The sequence below is a fragment of the Paroedura picta genome, chromosome 16 (assembly GCF_049243985.1).
Source record: "Paroedura picta isolate Pp20150507F chromosome 16, Ppicta_v3.0, whole genome shotgun sequence".
NCBI classification, from domain to species: domain Eukaryota; kingdom Metazoa; phylum Chordata; class Lepidosauria; order Squamata; family Gekkonidae; genus Paroedura; species Paroedura picta.
This window is the reverse complement of record NC_135384.1, coordinates 18,162,262-18,177,992: the sequence shown is the minus strand read 5'-3', so window position 1 is coordinate 18,177,992 and position 15,731 is coordinate 18,162,262. Positions and strand designations below refer to the sequence as shown.

Sequence of the window (15,731 nt, the reverse complement as noted above, 5' to 3'; positions counted from 1 at the left end):
AATTTATGGGGTCATAAACTTTCCTGAGCATTTCATTTTATCACCATCATAGATCACATATGCAGAAATAAATTTTGATACTGCTCATTTTCTAAAATGGTACAAAAGGGTGTCATCTAAAAGTGGAAAAGTTGCAATAGCCAAAGTTAGTGTACAAATAATTTCTAGGTCTGAAAGCAGAGGCTATATTTTCCCCTGATTGGATATTGCGTTATCATCCTGCACTTGCTACAAGATTTGGCTGTATGGAAAAAAATCAATCCAATTATAAATTATTTTTATAGTAGTACAAGGGCATAGTGTCCAGTGATATGAGACAATAAGTTTCTGAAAACTCTACTTGAGCTGCTTCCATATACAGAGTTGCCAGCCTCCATGTAGGGCTTGGACATCTTCTGGGATTGCAACTAATCTTCAAATGACTGAGATCAGTTCCCCAGAAAATGACTGCTTTGGAGGGTGGCTTCTATGGCAATTTACCCTGCTGAGGTTTCTTCCTTCCCCAAACTCTGGCCTCTCCAGGCTCAACCTCCAAACAGTCTTCAGGAATTTGCGAACCTGGGGTTAGCGACCCTATGCTGTGGAAAGGCATCGCTGTTCCCTTGTCATCACCATCAAAAATGATGCATGTGCACTAGCAACAGAATCCACATGAGAAATTGGTCTTCTCTTTGGTCTTCAGCAGCCATTTCTACTGCATTGCCCTCTAGACAGCCAGCTTGGTATAGTGGTTAGGAGTGTGGACTTCTAACCTGCCCAGCCGGGTGTGATTCCCCGCTCCCCCACATGCAACCAGCTGGGTGACTTTGGGCTCGCCATGGCACTGATAATGCTGTTCTGACCAAGCAGTAATATCAGGCCTTACCTACCTCAAACGGTGTCTGTTGTGAGGAGAGGAAAGGGAAAGAGATTGTAAGCCGTTTTGAGACTCCTTCGGGTATATAAGACTCCTTGGCATATAAGAACCAGTTCTTCTTCTTCTTCTACTTGTTGGGTTTGTCATGCAATTAAAAATAATGACAAATTCTATTGCACTGTAGTATTATTATGCACCTAATTCTAGACTGGGCCACAGAGTCTGGATTAATAAATCAGCAAAATGGATATAAGAACAGATGCAGGAATTTCTCTACAAACCTGAAGGAAGAGTCTGAAATAAAACAAAAAATTCAATTGGGGCTTAACCTCCATAATACAGCTTTCAGCCACCATTTTGGAGGTTGCTAAGCAGCCACAACAATATTGCTGAACAGTTTCTTGTGGGTCCCACACTTGTAAAGACCAGTTACCACAATCTACTAGTTCCTCTGTATTCTTGGCTTCAATTTTAGAAAAAAGTTCTTGGCCTTTTTCTTTACAGAGATATAAAGAGAAACAACAGGACCTTCCAGAATCATTTTTGTTTTGTTTTGTTTATATTTTTGTAAATTAAAGCACAGTTTACTGCTAGAATTATTTAATGCAAAGATTTAACCGACTTTCACTTAATTGCTTGACATGACACATTAATGAACTGAAACTCGGTTAAATCTTTGCATTAAATAATTCTGGCAGTAAACTGTGCTTTAATTTACCCCCCCCCCAAAAAAAAAAAAAGAGAGAGAGAGAAAAAGAACTGATACAAAATTCTTATACAAAGAACTGATTTTATTATTGTTTTCAGAAAAAACAATTAATTCCTAAATTCACTTGTGATAATGATGGAACCAAACTGACTACATCTTATGCATCCGATGATGAACTGTTACTGGCTAAAATCAAAACAAAACTCTGCAACCTCAAAAGAACATCAGGGTTAAGGAAGATCGATGTAAAGCCATGAGTGGAGATTCCAGGACCAACTGGTGGTGGCACTTGGAACTGCGGCTACTGACCTTGTGCCCTCTAGAACAGAGGTTTGCTGGCAGGGGCTCATGGGAATTGTAGTCCATGGACATCTGGAGGACCACAGGTTGACCACCCCTTCTCTAGAAGATCGGATCAAAGCAGTGGGGAGGGGGAGTGTTCTGTAGCCCTAGGGTGTGTGCCCAGAGATACCCAGTGGGGTGTTAGAATGGGGGTGGGTGGGTAATTAGTAGTACAGATTAGGTATAGGGCTAAGATTAGGGTGGTTGCTTTGCTCCAAGGAGACTTTTCGAGGGGAAAAAGACCTGATGGAGGAGTCCAGACAGGGTTGGGGATCTTGAGAACTATGGGCCAAGTGGGTCGGGAGATTTGAGAAGAGAAGGGCAGGGAGTGATTATGGTTCAATAGGCCCATGGCTGTGGGGTTCTCACGGCCATTGAAATATCCTGTATCCACTTGCTGCCTTTCTAATCTCTGTCCCATCCCCAGACAGGTGGTAGTGATAATCCACCAAGGCAACCAACACTTTCTCCAGGGGCAAGACAGGAAGAACATCTCCTCACGTTTGTGGGGGTGCAACTTAGCATCTTGCCCTCAGCAAGGAATTTGGGGGTGATTCTGGATGCCTCCCTTTTGATGGAGGCAAAGGTCATAGGGGTAATGTGCATGGCGTTTTACCACCTTCACCAAGTGAGGCTACTAGAGCCCTACCTTCCTCCAGAATGTCCATGCAATGGTCACCTCTAGACAAGACTTCTGTAATTCATTCTATGCTGGCCTATCCTTGTCCTTGACCCAGAAACTCCACCTGGTAAAGAATGCAGCTGCTAGGGTCCTCACTGGTTCACCTTGGAGGACCCACATCTAGCCAGTGCTGAGTCAGCAACACTGGTTATGAGTTATGGCCTGGATCAAGTTCAGGGTTTTGGTTCTGACCTTTAAGGTCATCCATGGCTTGGGCCCTGCCTACCTGAGGAACCACTTGTCTCCTTATGCTCCCTGCCCCCGCTCCCTGCAGGTCTCTTCACTCTGTGGGTACTAATCTGTTACTGGTCCCTGGCCTGGAGAGATATGCCTGGCCTCAACCCAGGACAGGGACTTTTTGGCCCTGGCCCCAACATGGTGGAATGAGCTCCCAAGAGAGCTGAGGGCCTTGATGGAAATGTCAAAGGTTCTGCAGGGCCCATAAAACAGAGCTCTTCCACGTCTTCGGTTGAGGCTGGGTTCTAAGATCAAACAGGACCCCTTCAGGCTGCGCTATAATATTGAGTGAACCTCCTATGGTGGATGACTGTGGAAATGGCTTTGGGCTGAACCTACGTTAAGCAGGTTAGATGGCCTGTGTGGCCCCTTCCAACTCTATGTTTCTATGATTCTATGATTCTGTGAATGTAGGAGGGATTTAGCCATCTTGGTGTATTGGGATTAAGTTTGGGTTTTAGGGGGTTGGGGAATATGTTTTATGTAACCCACCTTGATTCTTAGGAGGAAGGTGGGCTATAAATCTAATAAATACTACTACTACTACTACTACTACTACTACTACTACTACTACTACTACTACTACTACTACTACTACTACTACTACTACTAGATTGTTATTGGCTGCCGCCAAGTTATATTATGATTTTAATGTCTTTTAATGGGGTTTTAATTGGGGTTTTTAAGACAACTGTCACCCACCACGAGTCTACCCAGGGAGTGGCGGGAAATAAATCTAATGATAATGAATAAATAAATAAATAAATAAATAAATAAATAAATAAATAAATAAATAAATAAATAAATAAATAAATAAATAAATAAATAAATAAAATTCTGCTTGTGTATGCAGTGGAGGTGAAAAATTGATTTCAACTACTGAATGCCACAGAGAAGATGCCTAATGAACTGTGGCAGGAAATTCAATCATCTGTTGAAACAGCAGTTAAATACATACCATGCAAGTTGCTAGAAAAAAAGATCAAAATGGCTCTCAGATGAAACTATAAGAGTAGCTAAATGTAGAAAAGCAGCACAAACTGCAGGCAAGAGGGAGGAAGCAAGAAAATTAAATGTGGATTTTCAAAGGGCAGCAAGAATAGACAGTGAAGCTTACTGGAATCAGAAATGCAAGCAGTTAGAAGAAATACTGAAGACTCAATCACAAAAATATCCCTTGAGAAGAAAAGATGGAAGGAACCTAAGGAAGCCAAGGTGGTTCCATAAGCCGCTGTCAGATGATTTGAGGAATAAAAAAGTGTCATTTACGAAATGGAAGGAAGGCCTTATTACCAAGGATGAGTATAAACCAATAACCAATGATTGTAGGGAGATTGTTAGAAAAACTAAAGCTCAATATGAGCTTAGGTTAGCAAGAAGTGCTAAACATAGCAAAAAAGGCTTCTTTAGTTATATTCAAGTAAGAAAAAGAGTAGGGACTCTGCCACTGTGAGGGCAAGAAAGTGAAATTATAACATATGATGAAGAGAGGGCTGAACTGCTTAATTCCTATTTCTCTTCAGTCTTGTCTTGTGAGGGAAATAGTGCTCAGTGTGGCAAAAACGTATTCCACCGGGGGGGATGGGAATGGTGACCTAGGATCACTGTAGGGGAAGTCCATAAACACTGGGCCAGATGAATTGCATCCAAGGGTACTAAAAGAACTTGCAGATGTAATCTCTGAACCTCTGTCCATTATTTTTGAGCAGGTGAGGTCCCAGATGATTGGAGGAGGGCGAATTTTGTCCCTGCCTTCAAGAAATGGAAAATGAGGATATGGGTAACTACCGACCCATCAGCTTGACATCCTTAGATGGAAAAATTTGGAACAAATAATGAAACACTTGGTCCTTGAGCTGCTGGAACAGAGAGCTGTGATTTCTAAGACTCAACACGGGTTTCGCAAGAACAAGTCATGTCAGACCAACCTTATTTCATTTATTGAGAAATTCGACTACATTGCTGGATAAAGGGAATGCCGTGGAAATAGTTTATCTGGATTCCAGTAAAGCTTTTGATAAGATTCCACATAATATTCTTGTTGATAAGTTGGTAAAATGCGGTATGGATCCTAATTCTGTCAGGTGGATCGATAACTGGTTGATCGATCATACCCAAAGGGTGCTTGTTAATGGTTTAGCATCTTCTTGGAGAAGGGTGGCAAGTGGAGTGCCCCAGGGATCTGTCCTGGGGCCTGTGTTGTTCAACATATTTATAAATGACTTGGATGAGGGATTAGAGGGGGTACTTATTAAATTTGCAGATGATACAAAACTGGTAGTAAACACAACAGAAGACAGAACCAGAATACAGGATGATCTTGTTAGGCTCAAGAAAAGGGCAAACTGAATAAAATGAAATTCAATAGGGACAAATATAAAGTTCTACATTTAGGTAGGAAAAACCATATACACCAATATAGGATGGGGGAGACTTGTCATGGCAGTAGTATGTGAGAAAAGGATCTAGGAGTCTTAGTAGACCATACATTGAACACGAGTCAGCGGTGTAACTTGGTGGCTAAAAAGGCAAATGGTATTTTGGGCTATATCAAATGAAATATCGTGTCCAGATCATGGGAGGTTATGGTACCACTTTACTCTGCTTTGGTTCATCTTCACTTGGAGTACTGTGTTCAGTTTTGGGCACCACAGTTGAAGAGGCATGTAGACAAACTGGAGCATGTCCAGAGGAGGGCAACAAAGATGGTGAGGGGTTTGGAGACCAAAACGTATGAGGAAAGGTTAGGGGAGCTTGGTCTGTTTAGCCTGGAGAGGAAATTAATGAGAGGGGATCTGATAACCAACTTCAAGTATTTAAAAGGGTGCCATATGGACGATGGAGCAGAGTTTTTCTTTCTTGCCCTGGAGGGATGGACCAGAACCAATGGGATGAAATTAATGCAAAAGAAATTCCATCTAAACATCCGGAAGAAGTTCCTGACAGTTAGAGCAGTTTCTCAGTGGAACAGGCTTCCTCAGGAGGTGGTGATTTCTCCATCTTTGGAAGTCTCTGGAACAGAGACTGGATAGCCGTCTGACAGAGATATACTATAGCACATAAAGTCTACGCAAAATCATGATACTCTGGCTCACTTACTTTGGCCATATCATGCCATCCAACTCAATGGAGAAAGCAATTATACTAGAATTGGTCAGTGGTCCATGCAGGCCTACCTTGACCCGTAAACTGCAATTGGTGCAGAACGCAGCGGCCAGGATTCTCACCAACACACTGTGGAGATCTCATATCCGGCCTATACTTCAACAACTCAACTGGCTCCCAACTGAATTACAGATCAGGCTTAAGGTTTTGGTTCTTACCTTCAAGGCCATACACGGTCTGGGCCCAGTGTACCTAAGAGGTCGTCTCTCTGCCTATACCCCCAAAAGAGCATTACGCTCCGCCCATGCCAACTGGCTGGTGATCCCTGGCCCCAAACAAGCACATTGGTCCTCAACGAGGGCCAGAGCTTTTTCCATCCTGGCCCCCACCTGCTGGAATGAGCTCCCTGAAGAGATCAGGGCCCTGCCTGAACTCCCACAGTTTCGCAGGGCCTGCAAAAGGGATCTCCTCCACCAGGCATTTGCCTGAGACCAACCACAGGTCCCCCCACCTCTGACATCCCCTCCATGACCTGAAGCAGCCTGACCTCTCTAGGGAGTTTAGCTTGTATGTTGTTATTGTTGGGACCACTGAAGTTGTTGTTTAGAACCTCTGTTGGGTTGCTATTGTTGTATATTGACTATGTTGTATGTTGACTCATTCCATGTATCCCCCTATGATGTTGTATGTAAACCGCCCTGAGTCATATGGAAGGGCGGCATAGAAATCAAATCAAATAAATAAAATAAAAATTAAAAAAGGAAACCATGACAACACGGTGGTTAGATGTGATCAGAATGGACACTGGCCAGAACATTGCATGGCTGAGGGAGACGGTGAGGGATTGAGGATTGCAGCAGCGGTTGTGCCATGAGATCACCAAGAGTCCGACATGACTGAATGGCTGACAACAACAACAACAACACCTGATATCAGAAATATTTCTTAGCAGCATGAAAATAAAGCCAGGAGGAGAACACTTTCATGCCACAATGACAGTCTTTTCTTGGTTTCAATCTCCTTTCACTTTTCAGTAATATACCTTTTAGAATCATAACCTGCCTAAACTATATATACACCCATTTCCTCATATCTGTGCTACTGAAATGAAAGAATTGCTCTTTAGTTTCCTGCCAGTCTGTTTGCAAAGCAAGGCAGGAACTCCCCTGTTATCACCACAGATTTTCATACTGCCAGTCCTTGATTTACTTTGGCTTGGTTTTCTGGATTTGACTTCAGTGTTGTCAGTGCAGATACAATCAGGGTGGAACGGTTCAGCCTGAGATGGACCTTTTACGCACTGGAGGTTTCATGCCGGGCTGCAGGCTGGAGTTTTAGTCGTGGCAGGTTGCCCCACCTCTTCCTGCACTCACATGGGGGAGCATTTGGCCTGGTGCACCTCATCCGCCCCCGATCTGTGCTCCTGACAGAGGGGTGGGGCAGTGAAGTTGCCAGTGCATAAACGGTCATAGTGCCTCCTCTTTCCCTTTCCTGATTAGCCATACATTTGATGAGGGGTCTGAATTAACATCATAAATTTTCTTCCCATGAGTTTCCTAGGATAGGATCCCTCTATATTTAAATATAATCTGTGCACCAACTTCAGTCTTCCTCTTTCCTGCACAAAGTGATTAGAAAAGAGTAATTTTTTATACCCCCATTCTCTACCTAATTAGTCTCAATCACTTTCCCTTCCTCTCCCCATAACAGGTACCCTGTGAGGCATGTGGAGCTGAGAGAGCCCTGAAAGAACTGTGGTTGGTCCAAGGTCATCCAGCAGGCCTCATATGTCTCAAAGCAGCTTGTAAACTCCTTCCCTTCCTCTGTCCACAACAGGCACCTTGTGAGGTATTTGGAGCAGAGAGAGTTCTGTGGGAACTGTGACTGGTCCAAGGTCACTCAGCAAAGAGTCAGTAGGGAGTCAAACCCAGTTCTCTGGATTAGAATGTGCCCTTCTTAATCACTACACCATGCTGGCTCAACACAATCAGCAGCATTACCACCCCTTTGGAACTGTCTTCTGGAAGATTAGAAAGATTAGAAATTTTAATAAAATATATTAAAACATTTAAAACATAACACTCCCTCCCTCCCTCCCTAATAGGACAGCACACAGAAGAAGCTAGATATCAAAGGCCTAGGTGAAAAGGTATGTTTTTGCAAGGCTTCAAAAACCACATCACACATGTGCCTGGTGCATCACCAGAGAGAGATTGTTCCAAAGTCTGGGGGACCACCACAGAAAAGGCACTCCTGCATGTCACTGCCCTTCACATCTATAAGAGAGGCAGAACTACAAGAAGGCTCTCTTCTTGAGATCTCAGTGTTCAGGCAGATCTGTCTGGGAGAAGGTGCTCCCTTCAAATAATCAGGGCCCAAACTATTTAGGGCTTTATATATTAACAGCAGCACCTTGAATTGGGCTTGGCAGCAAATACAGATCCAGTGAAGATCTTTCAAGGCCAGTGTATATCCGGCCAGAGACACCTGTCACCAGTCAAGACCAGTCATTCTGTATCAGTTCCAGCTTCTAAACCTTCTTCGAGCAAAGCCTCATATAGAGTGCATTATATGAGTCCAGCTTGGAGGTTGCCAGATGTGAATCGCTGTGGCCAAGTTTTCCCTATCCAGGAAAGGCCAAAGCTGGCAAACCACATTGATGGAGGTAGGAACTCCTGGCTACCTCCATCATCAATCTCAAATAAAAACAACAAATCTAAGATCCCACACCTGTTCTTTCTGGTGCAGAACAACCCCACCCAGAACTGGGTTCCCCTTAACTTCCTGGACTCAGAACCGCTTGACACACAGTATCTCCATTTTCTCTGGATTCATCCTCAGTGTATTGATCCTCATCCAGCCTTTTACTGTCTCCAAGCAGCCATCAAGCATCTCCATCACGTCACCTGATTTGGAAGGAACGGAGACAGATTAGCGTACTGATGGCACCTCACTCCAGAACTCCTGATGACCCCTTCCAGGGGCTTCATATACATGTTAAAGAGCATAGGAGACAAAACTGACCCCTGGGGAACGCCACATGAAAGCTCCCAGGGCATCAAGCAAAAGTCTCTCATAGCTACTTTCTGGAGCCTGCTTTGGAGACAGGATGCAGAGCACTGTACAGCAGTATCTCCAGGTCCCAGTCCCTGGAGCTGTCCAGCAGGACACCATGGTTGATGTTATCAAAATCTGCTAAGATTAAGGAGACCCGACTGGGCAAATCAGCATTTCCTGAAAGCAAAGTCAGAAAAGCACTGAGCTATTTTATCATCCCGGATTTGGACTAACTACTGTACAAGCCTCCCTGTTCCACTTCAGTAGATCCTGTATTCAGTGGGAACTTTTCTTAGGCGCATACTCTCCACTGGTATGCAACAGAAAGTTGTATCCTTCTGACAAATATCCTAACCTCAGTCAAGTACAGTTAGTTTTATAAGCCTCTCATGATTATGTTAAGACTTTCCCAATCCCACCAGTCATTCCTGGCAGTCGGTAGTGGGGAAATAAAAATGATGGCATGATCCATTTTATATGTTACAGCAAAGGTAGGGAGAAATTCACTATGGGGTAGCTATTTTTTACAACTAAATTATGTTGATTCTTGTCCTTAACTGTGTCCATACTGGTGTGGTAAGAGATTGTTGTTTGGCAGTGACATAGTTTGTGGGTTTTCTGTATCAGTGATGCATACAGTGTTGTGTTAACTGTTGACTGGAAGCATCAACACTTTCCAGTTTTGATTGCTTAATGAATCAGCAGTTTTGTAGTTTGACGTATCAGTGAGTCAAAGGAATGGATTGTGCTCCTGTTTGTGAGTAGAGTTCAAGAGTCTTTTCTGCTTTGCAGTGCCAGGAGCATGGGTTGGGGTGGAACTGGATTTTTCTTTGGGGCCTATGTTTTGGGCAGCACATACTTGTCCAGGTATGAGCTCTAAAATTAGGTTAGGTGTATATGCATCATATGACTGCTCTAGATACTTAATTGCTGTAAATCTGATAATTAACTGAAGCTAAATGTATAAACTAATGACAGTGAAGTGTTTTTTAGGTGTCATGTTACATGGAAGTTTGTTTATTTACTTCATTAAACCCAGCCTTTCTTCCCAAAGTGTCTTATATCATTCATCTCTCCTTCATTTTATCTTCACAACTGCCCTACGAAGCTGGTTAGGGTGAATGTGTATGACTGACCCAAGGTCATCCCTCAAGCTTCCATGGCAGAGTGGAGATTTAAATCTGGATCTCCTAGATCCTAATTCAGCACTAACAATTGTGCACTGATGGTTCACTTAGGCATGTGTATAATCACCTCTTCCTAGACTTTTCCATAGCAGCGTAGCTGTTAGAATTTCACACTAGGATCTTGGAGACCTGAGTGTGAATCCCCACTCTGCAATAGAAGCTTGCTGGCGAATCTTGGGCGAGTCAAACTCTCAACCTACCTTACAGGGTTGTAGTTGAGAGAAGCTAGGGAGAAGGGAAGAACAATGTTGTAAGCCATTTTGGGTCTCCACTGAGAAGAAATGTATTAATTCATTACTTCATTACTGCATCAGGAGCAGTTGGATTGCCAAACTGGAAAACAATGTTTAAATCAACCTGTCTAAGGCATGTGGAAAGTGAGCTCCAAAGGTAGAAAACAGAGTCCAAACCAAAGAAGTTTAATTGTATATGCACACTTTTTCAGATAGAAAACAATGCAGTAAAGGAAGGTGCAACATACAGTTAGCATTGGTTACAAATATTTTAATAAATATAAATATAATTGCTGAATCCAAACCAGAACAGCAGACCAAACAACCCAAGACAGGAAACACTAGATAAGCACCACAAGGTGTGCCAGTTGGAAAAAAGCCAAGGATCAGAACTGTGGAGAATCTTCACCCCTACTGAGTGATATCACCATGCCATCCAAATGCTCCTCAGTACACACATGAAAACTGTGCATGCAGCTTTGCTCTCTATGCACCTACATGAGCAGGAGCATGAAAAAAAAAGATGGCAGCTCTGGTCGTTCTTGTGACCTAGTGGATGTGGCTCTACAACTCACTGGAAGGGTCCCAGGTTGCCAGTGGTGGGGAATAGAGATATCCCAGAATTACAACTACTCTCTCCAGACTATGCAGATCAGTTTCACCGGAAAGTTATGGTTTCATATCCCTGCTGAGTGCCCACCACAAACTCTACCCCCAAATCTCCAATACACAGTTTTTTAAAAAAGTTTCCTGTGAAATGACTGATTAGGTCCTAGATGTAAGATGAGTAATTTTTGTACATGTGTGTGTACACAATTCCCCCCCTTTTAAAGTGTACTCTACCCCCCCCAATCTTTTCCCCAAATACAGGGGCAACAATTAACCAGGAATAAGTACCAATAAATAGGAATTGTCCCAGGAACATACAGAGTGTACTGCCCTCTGGCTCACCTACCTACACCACCTCCAATTCATCCTTCAGTGCTGTTCTCTAGTCGATGCATCTAGACTCTGGTAACTTCACTCCCTAAGGGAGACAGGGTTCCAGCTCAGGATTGGGAAATACATGGAGATTTAGGGGGTGGAACCTGGGGGAGGGGGTCCTCAGCAGGATATACAACCATAAAGTCCACCCTCGGAAGCAGCCATTTTTGGGAACTGATTCTGGTCGATTGGAAATCATCAATTATAATTCCAGAAGAAGAAGAGTTGGTTCTTATATGCTAAGGTGGCCAGATTTTAACATTGTTAAAAATTTGGTCTATATGGAGCAACAAAATGTTTCATAGAATGCATAGAACGCAAAAATAGTATTGTAATATATATTTTTAATTTTAACAGAATTACAATTTGCCAGGTAGCCCCAGATGTCCCTCCAAAAGTGGGACAATTTGGTCACTTTATTATATGCTGCTTTTCTCTACCCGAAGGAGGCTCAAAGCGGCTTACAGTTGCCTTCCATTTCTTCTCCCCACAACAGACACCCTGTGAGGTGGGTGAGGCTGAGAGAGCCCAGATATCACTGCTCAGTCAGAACAGTTTTATAAGCGCCTTGGCGAGCCCAAGGTCACCCAGCTGGCTGCATGTGGGGGAGTGCAGAATCGAACCCGGCATGCCAGATTAGAAGTCTGCACTCCTAACCACTACACCAAGCCGGCTCCAAACTGGAGCCTGCCAAGGCTAAACAAACCTTCAGCACCAAACGAAAGCCCAAGATGAGACTCCTGAGGGGGAAGCAAAAACTAGTTCTGTGCTCGAAAAGCTACGCACACATGCATCAGAGTTTTTGTTCATATCGACAGGGGTCGTATGGTGCTCTAAGCATCAGCACATTTTAATTTTAGCGTATGTTTAGTGTGGACTCGATTCTATTAAAACTCATACTAGAGGAGCAACAAACCTGTTTGCCTTTAACCCAGCCGCTCCTGTTTATTTTTGCTGCAATGGACATCTAGTAACTTTTGTGCAGGAAAAAGACCCATCCAAAGGTCTATTTTTCTTTAAACTCCCGACCGCATACAGAAACGAAAATGAATATGCTTAAAGGAAATCGCTTGGACTCGTATTCATGTTGAAGAACGACGCGTGCCGCCTCCTTTCCGCATAAGGAACCTCAGTGACAGGGGCGTTCTATTGGGGGCGCGTTGCTACCACAGCAACCGGAAGCGGAAGCAACCGGAACCCTGAAGACTGTGCCGCGGAGTACTTCCGGTGAGATGGACTTCCTGCTTCCGGTTCTGCAGAAAAAGGTGGGTTTTTTTGGGGGGGGGGTGACCTGTTTTTTTACTCCAGAGACTAGTGGAAGGAGATTGAGAAACTAGTTCTAAAACGGTGAGGAAGAAAGGGGTTAAGAAGTTCGTAGAAAGAATTGGCAAGAGCTGTCCCTTTCACTGCTGGTTGATTTGCAGTAATTATTAGGCGGTAATGCTTAATCTCCACTTAATGGAAAGCTATTTTCTGTTGATTTCGGCATATCAGATGGCTGTTAAAGATTCATCATGATTTGCCACTCCCCTCGCGGCTTTAGGGCCGTGTGATACTCTAGACGGGGTTGCTCGTGCTTCAGAAAATGGTCCCTGGCTAAGCGGCATTACCCGGGGGGGGGGGGGTGACTAGTTTGAAGGAATGGATGACTAAAAGAGGTAATGTGTTGTAGCGGTTAGAGGGCTGGACTGGGAGATCTCGGTTCAAAACTCTGCAAGCTATGAAACTTACTGGGTGCACTTTAACAATTACCTGTTAGCATAACCTACCTCATATTATGGTTGTGAGGATAAAAGGAGGGAGTGGAGAGCTATGTACACTTTCCTGAGCTTGGAGAAAGGATAAATGAATAAATGTCCCTATTATTTGGGGAAACTTTATTTGCTATATAGATTTAATGTATACTTGATGGCTTATGTGTAAAATTATAATCTGTACTGTCAGATATTCTATTTGTCTGAAAAAAGGAGCAAAAGGTATAGCTGGGGGTGTTCTGAGAAGCATATGTTGCCCCTTTCTATCTTTGGAACCATATTTGAAAAGCAAATGAAATGTGTACATTGGTTGAGTATGTTTGTGCTTTGTGTATGTTTATGTCTTTGTAAAGTTATTGGGGTGTAGGTATCACTTAGTAGAAAAGAGACAGAGTAAGCCTTCCTGGGAGCATTCTGAAGGAGGCTGCCAGCGAAATGACTGAAAGGAAAATGGGGCAACAAAGGAATATTACCATCCATGTAAACCTCCCTGAGCCTCAGGGTAGGGCAGTATATAAATATAATAAATGAATCTAACTTATATACATAACTGCTGTGCTGTCAGGTAGAACTGGCTTGAAATCCCAGCAAGGGGTTTTTCAAGGCAAGTGAATATCAGAGTTCCTCTCCTCCATTTTCCTTTACCGTCTCCCATTTAAGTATCACCCCTGCTTCTGAGATCTGACAAATTGGGCTGTAGTATGCTGCCTTCACATGTAGAACATTCAAACTTTGATGGCAGTATTGTAAGGTCTGTGACACAAAGAATTAAGGGCAGAGGAACAAGCTTGTAATAGTTAATTCAGTATTAAAGTAGGGAGTGTACATCTGTGGTAAAAGGGAGTTAAAGAAGGCAACATTTGAGACACCCAGGTTGAGAAACCCAGGTATTGGTGGTGAATGTTGATCTTTCTCTGAGTTTAAATATTTCCAATTTTTGTAAATGTCTAGATGCTGGGGACATTAGTCATAAGGCTGTTTGGGGGAAGCAAAACTTAAGAGTTAATTTTTGAATAGTTCCTTGTAATTTAGTGACACTGTGTGGTGATTCACTGTTATGGTCAGTATTGGTTCTTCTGACTGGCAGCATCTCTCCAGGTCCAGGATCTTAGGCAGAGGTCTTTGACATTGCCTTTTAACTGAAGATGCCAGAGATAGTGACACAGCATCTGTTTTGCATGCACAGAGTCAGTCCCACTTTTACCAACAGTGACTAGTAAAATTGTTAGTAAATGCATTTGGGAAATCTTACAAGAACATGTGGATCCTCCATTCCTAGTGCAATCTTACAAGAACATAGTGCGGGGTGTCATAATTTCTTCCTGGTAGTTTTCTGTAAGGGAGTAGGAGATGGTGCGTGGGTGGTGTTACTCATGTGGAGTTTTTAAAAGGCTAAATGAAGTTGCTAGAAAGATGTGAATTTTATTAATAGCATGTGGTGTTGGGAGGATGCCAATGTATTATGTTGTAGAAAACAAGTCAAAATTATGAGAGGTAGCTGTTCTTAAAATGTTGACAAAACAAAGACTTTGTTGTGCTATCTAGAAGAGAAACACTCTTGGCTCTCCTAATGGGGAACTTCTTTAGGACTATAAGCTGTGAAAAGCCCTTGCTGAAAGGAATAGTTTCTTTAGATTTATTTACTTCATTTATCCCCTGCCTTAATCCCTAATAGTGACCAAAAGCAGCTGATGTTATTCTCCTTTCTTCCATTTTATCCTTGCAAGAAGCCTGGGAGGTAAGTTAGGCTGAGAGTGTGTGACTGACCCAAGGGCACCCAGCAAGCTTCCATGGCAGAATATGGTTTCAAGCTGGGGTTTCCTAGGTCATAGTCAACACTCGTATCATGCTGGATGAGTTGAACTGCAGTTAGGAAAAATGAATGGCATAAAGTGCCAGAGAAGCTACCATTCCTGCCTATGCACATGATCTAAAAGGAAAACAGTACCTGAAAGTACATTGTTTTAAATGTACTAGTCCTGGTATTCCATGTACACCACCTAGAAACATCATAGTGAATGAATAAATAAAGTTGGACCGAAGTCATTCAAGGGTCAAGGTGAAGAATAGTACGGACTATTCCAAGCCAGGAAGTCACATTTTGTTTGGTTTGATTGGATCCCATGGAATGGTGATAACTTGTTTAATGTAGATTTTTTTTTGCAGACATCGTAAAGGACGGGAAATTCCACCCATAGAAAGGAAGACATTTGCTGCGAGGTATTGACTAAGTACTTAGCAGTTGCCTATTGAATAGTTCCATTATCCTTGGTTTGGTTAATGCAGTTTGGCAGGTAGGAAGGCTGCATGAGGAATGGGGTCACCAAAAGAAGTTCTGGGAAAGCTCTGATTCCTGTAGTCCCCAACATCTGCTATATAGAGCAATATGACAAGGATAATGAATGAAATGTCGGTGGCTTATTTGGAGAAGATTTATTGAATTCTGATCAGAAAAGGAAGGAATACGTTAATTATTGCATGTTTGGGAATGTCTCTGTAGTCAGAGGTACTGGAGGGACATGTGATATATTGTGTTGAAATGGACTGTTTAGGGTAGAAGTCTATGGACAATTTTAAATGAGGGA

The 15,731-nt window shown here is 42.9% G+C and overlaps 1 protein-coding gene across 6 annotated transcripts in view; it reads left to right on the top strand.

Annotated features, from left to right (window-relative positions):
• Nucleotides 1-12,552: 12,552 nt before the first annotated feature.
• Nucleotides 12,553-15,731, top strand: part of NOSIP (nitric oxide synthase interacting protein) — a 28,385-nt gene continuing 25,206 nt past the window's right edge. Inside the window, exons 1-2 of one of the 6 annotated variants that reach the window (XM_077315903.1) lie at nt 12,619-12,657; nt 15,313-15,366. The gene's annotated coding sequence lies outside the window, so the exon portion shown is untranslated. Of the gene's footprint in view, nt 12,740-15,312; nt 15,367-15,731 lie in introns of all 6 variants that reach the window. The other 5 variants (XM_077315902.1, XM_077315901.1, XM_077315900.1 and 2 more) reach the window with 5 other exon arrangements.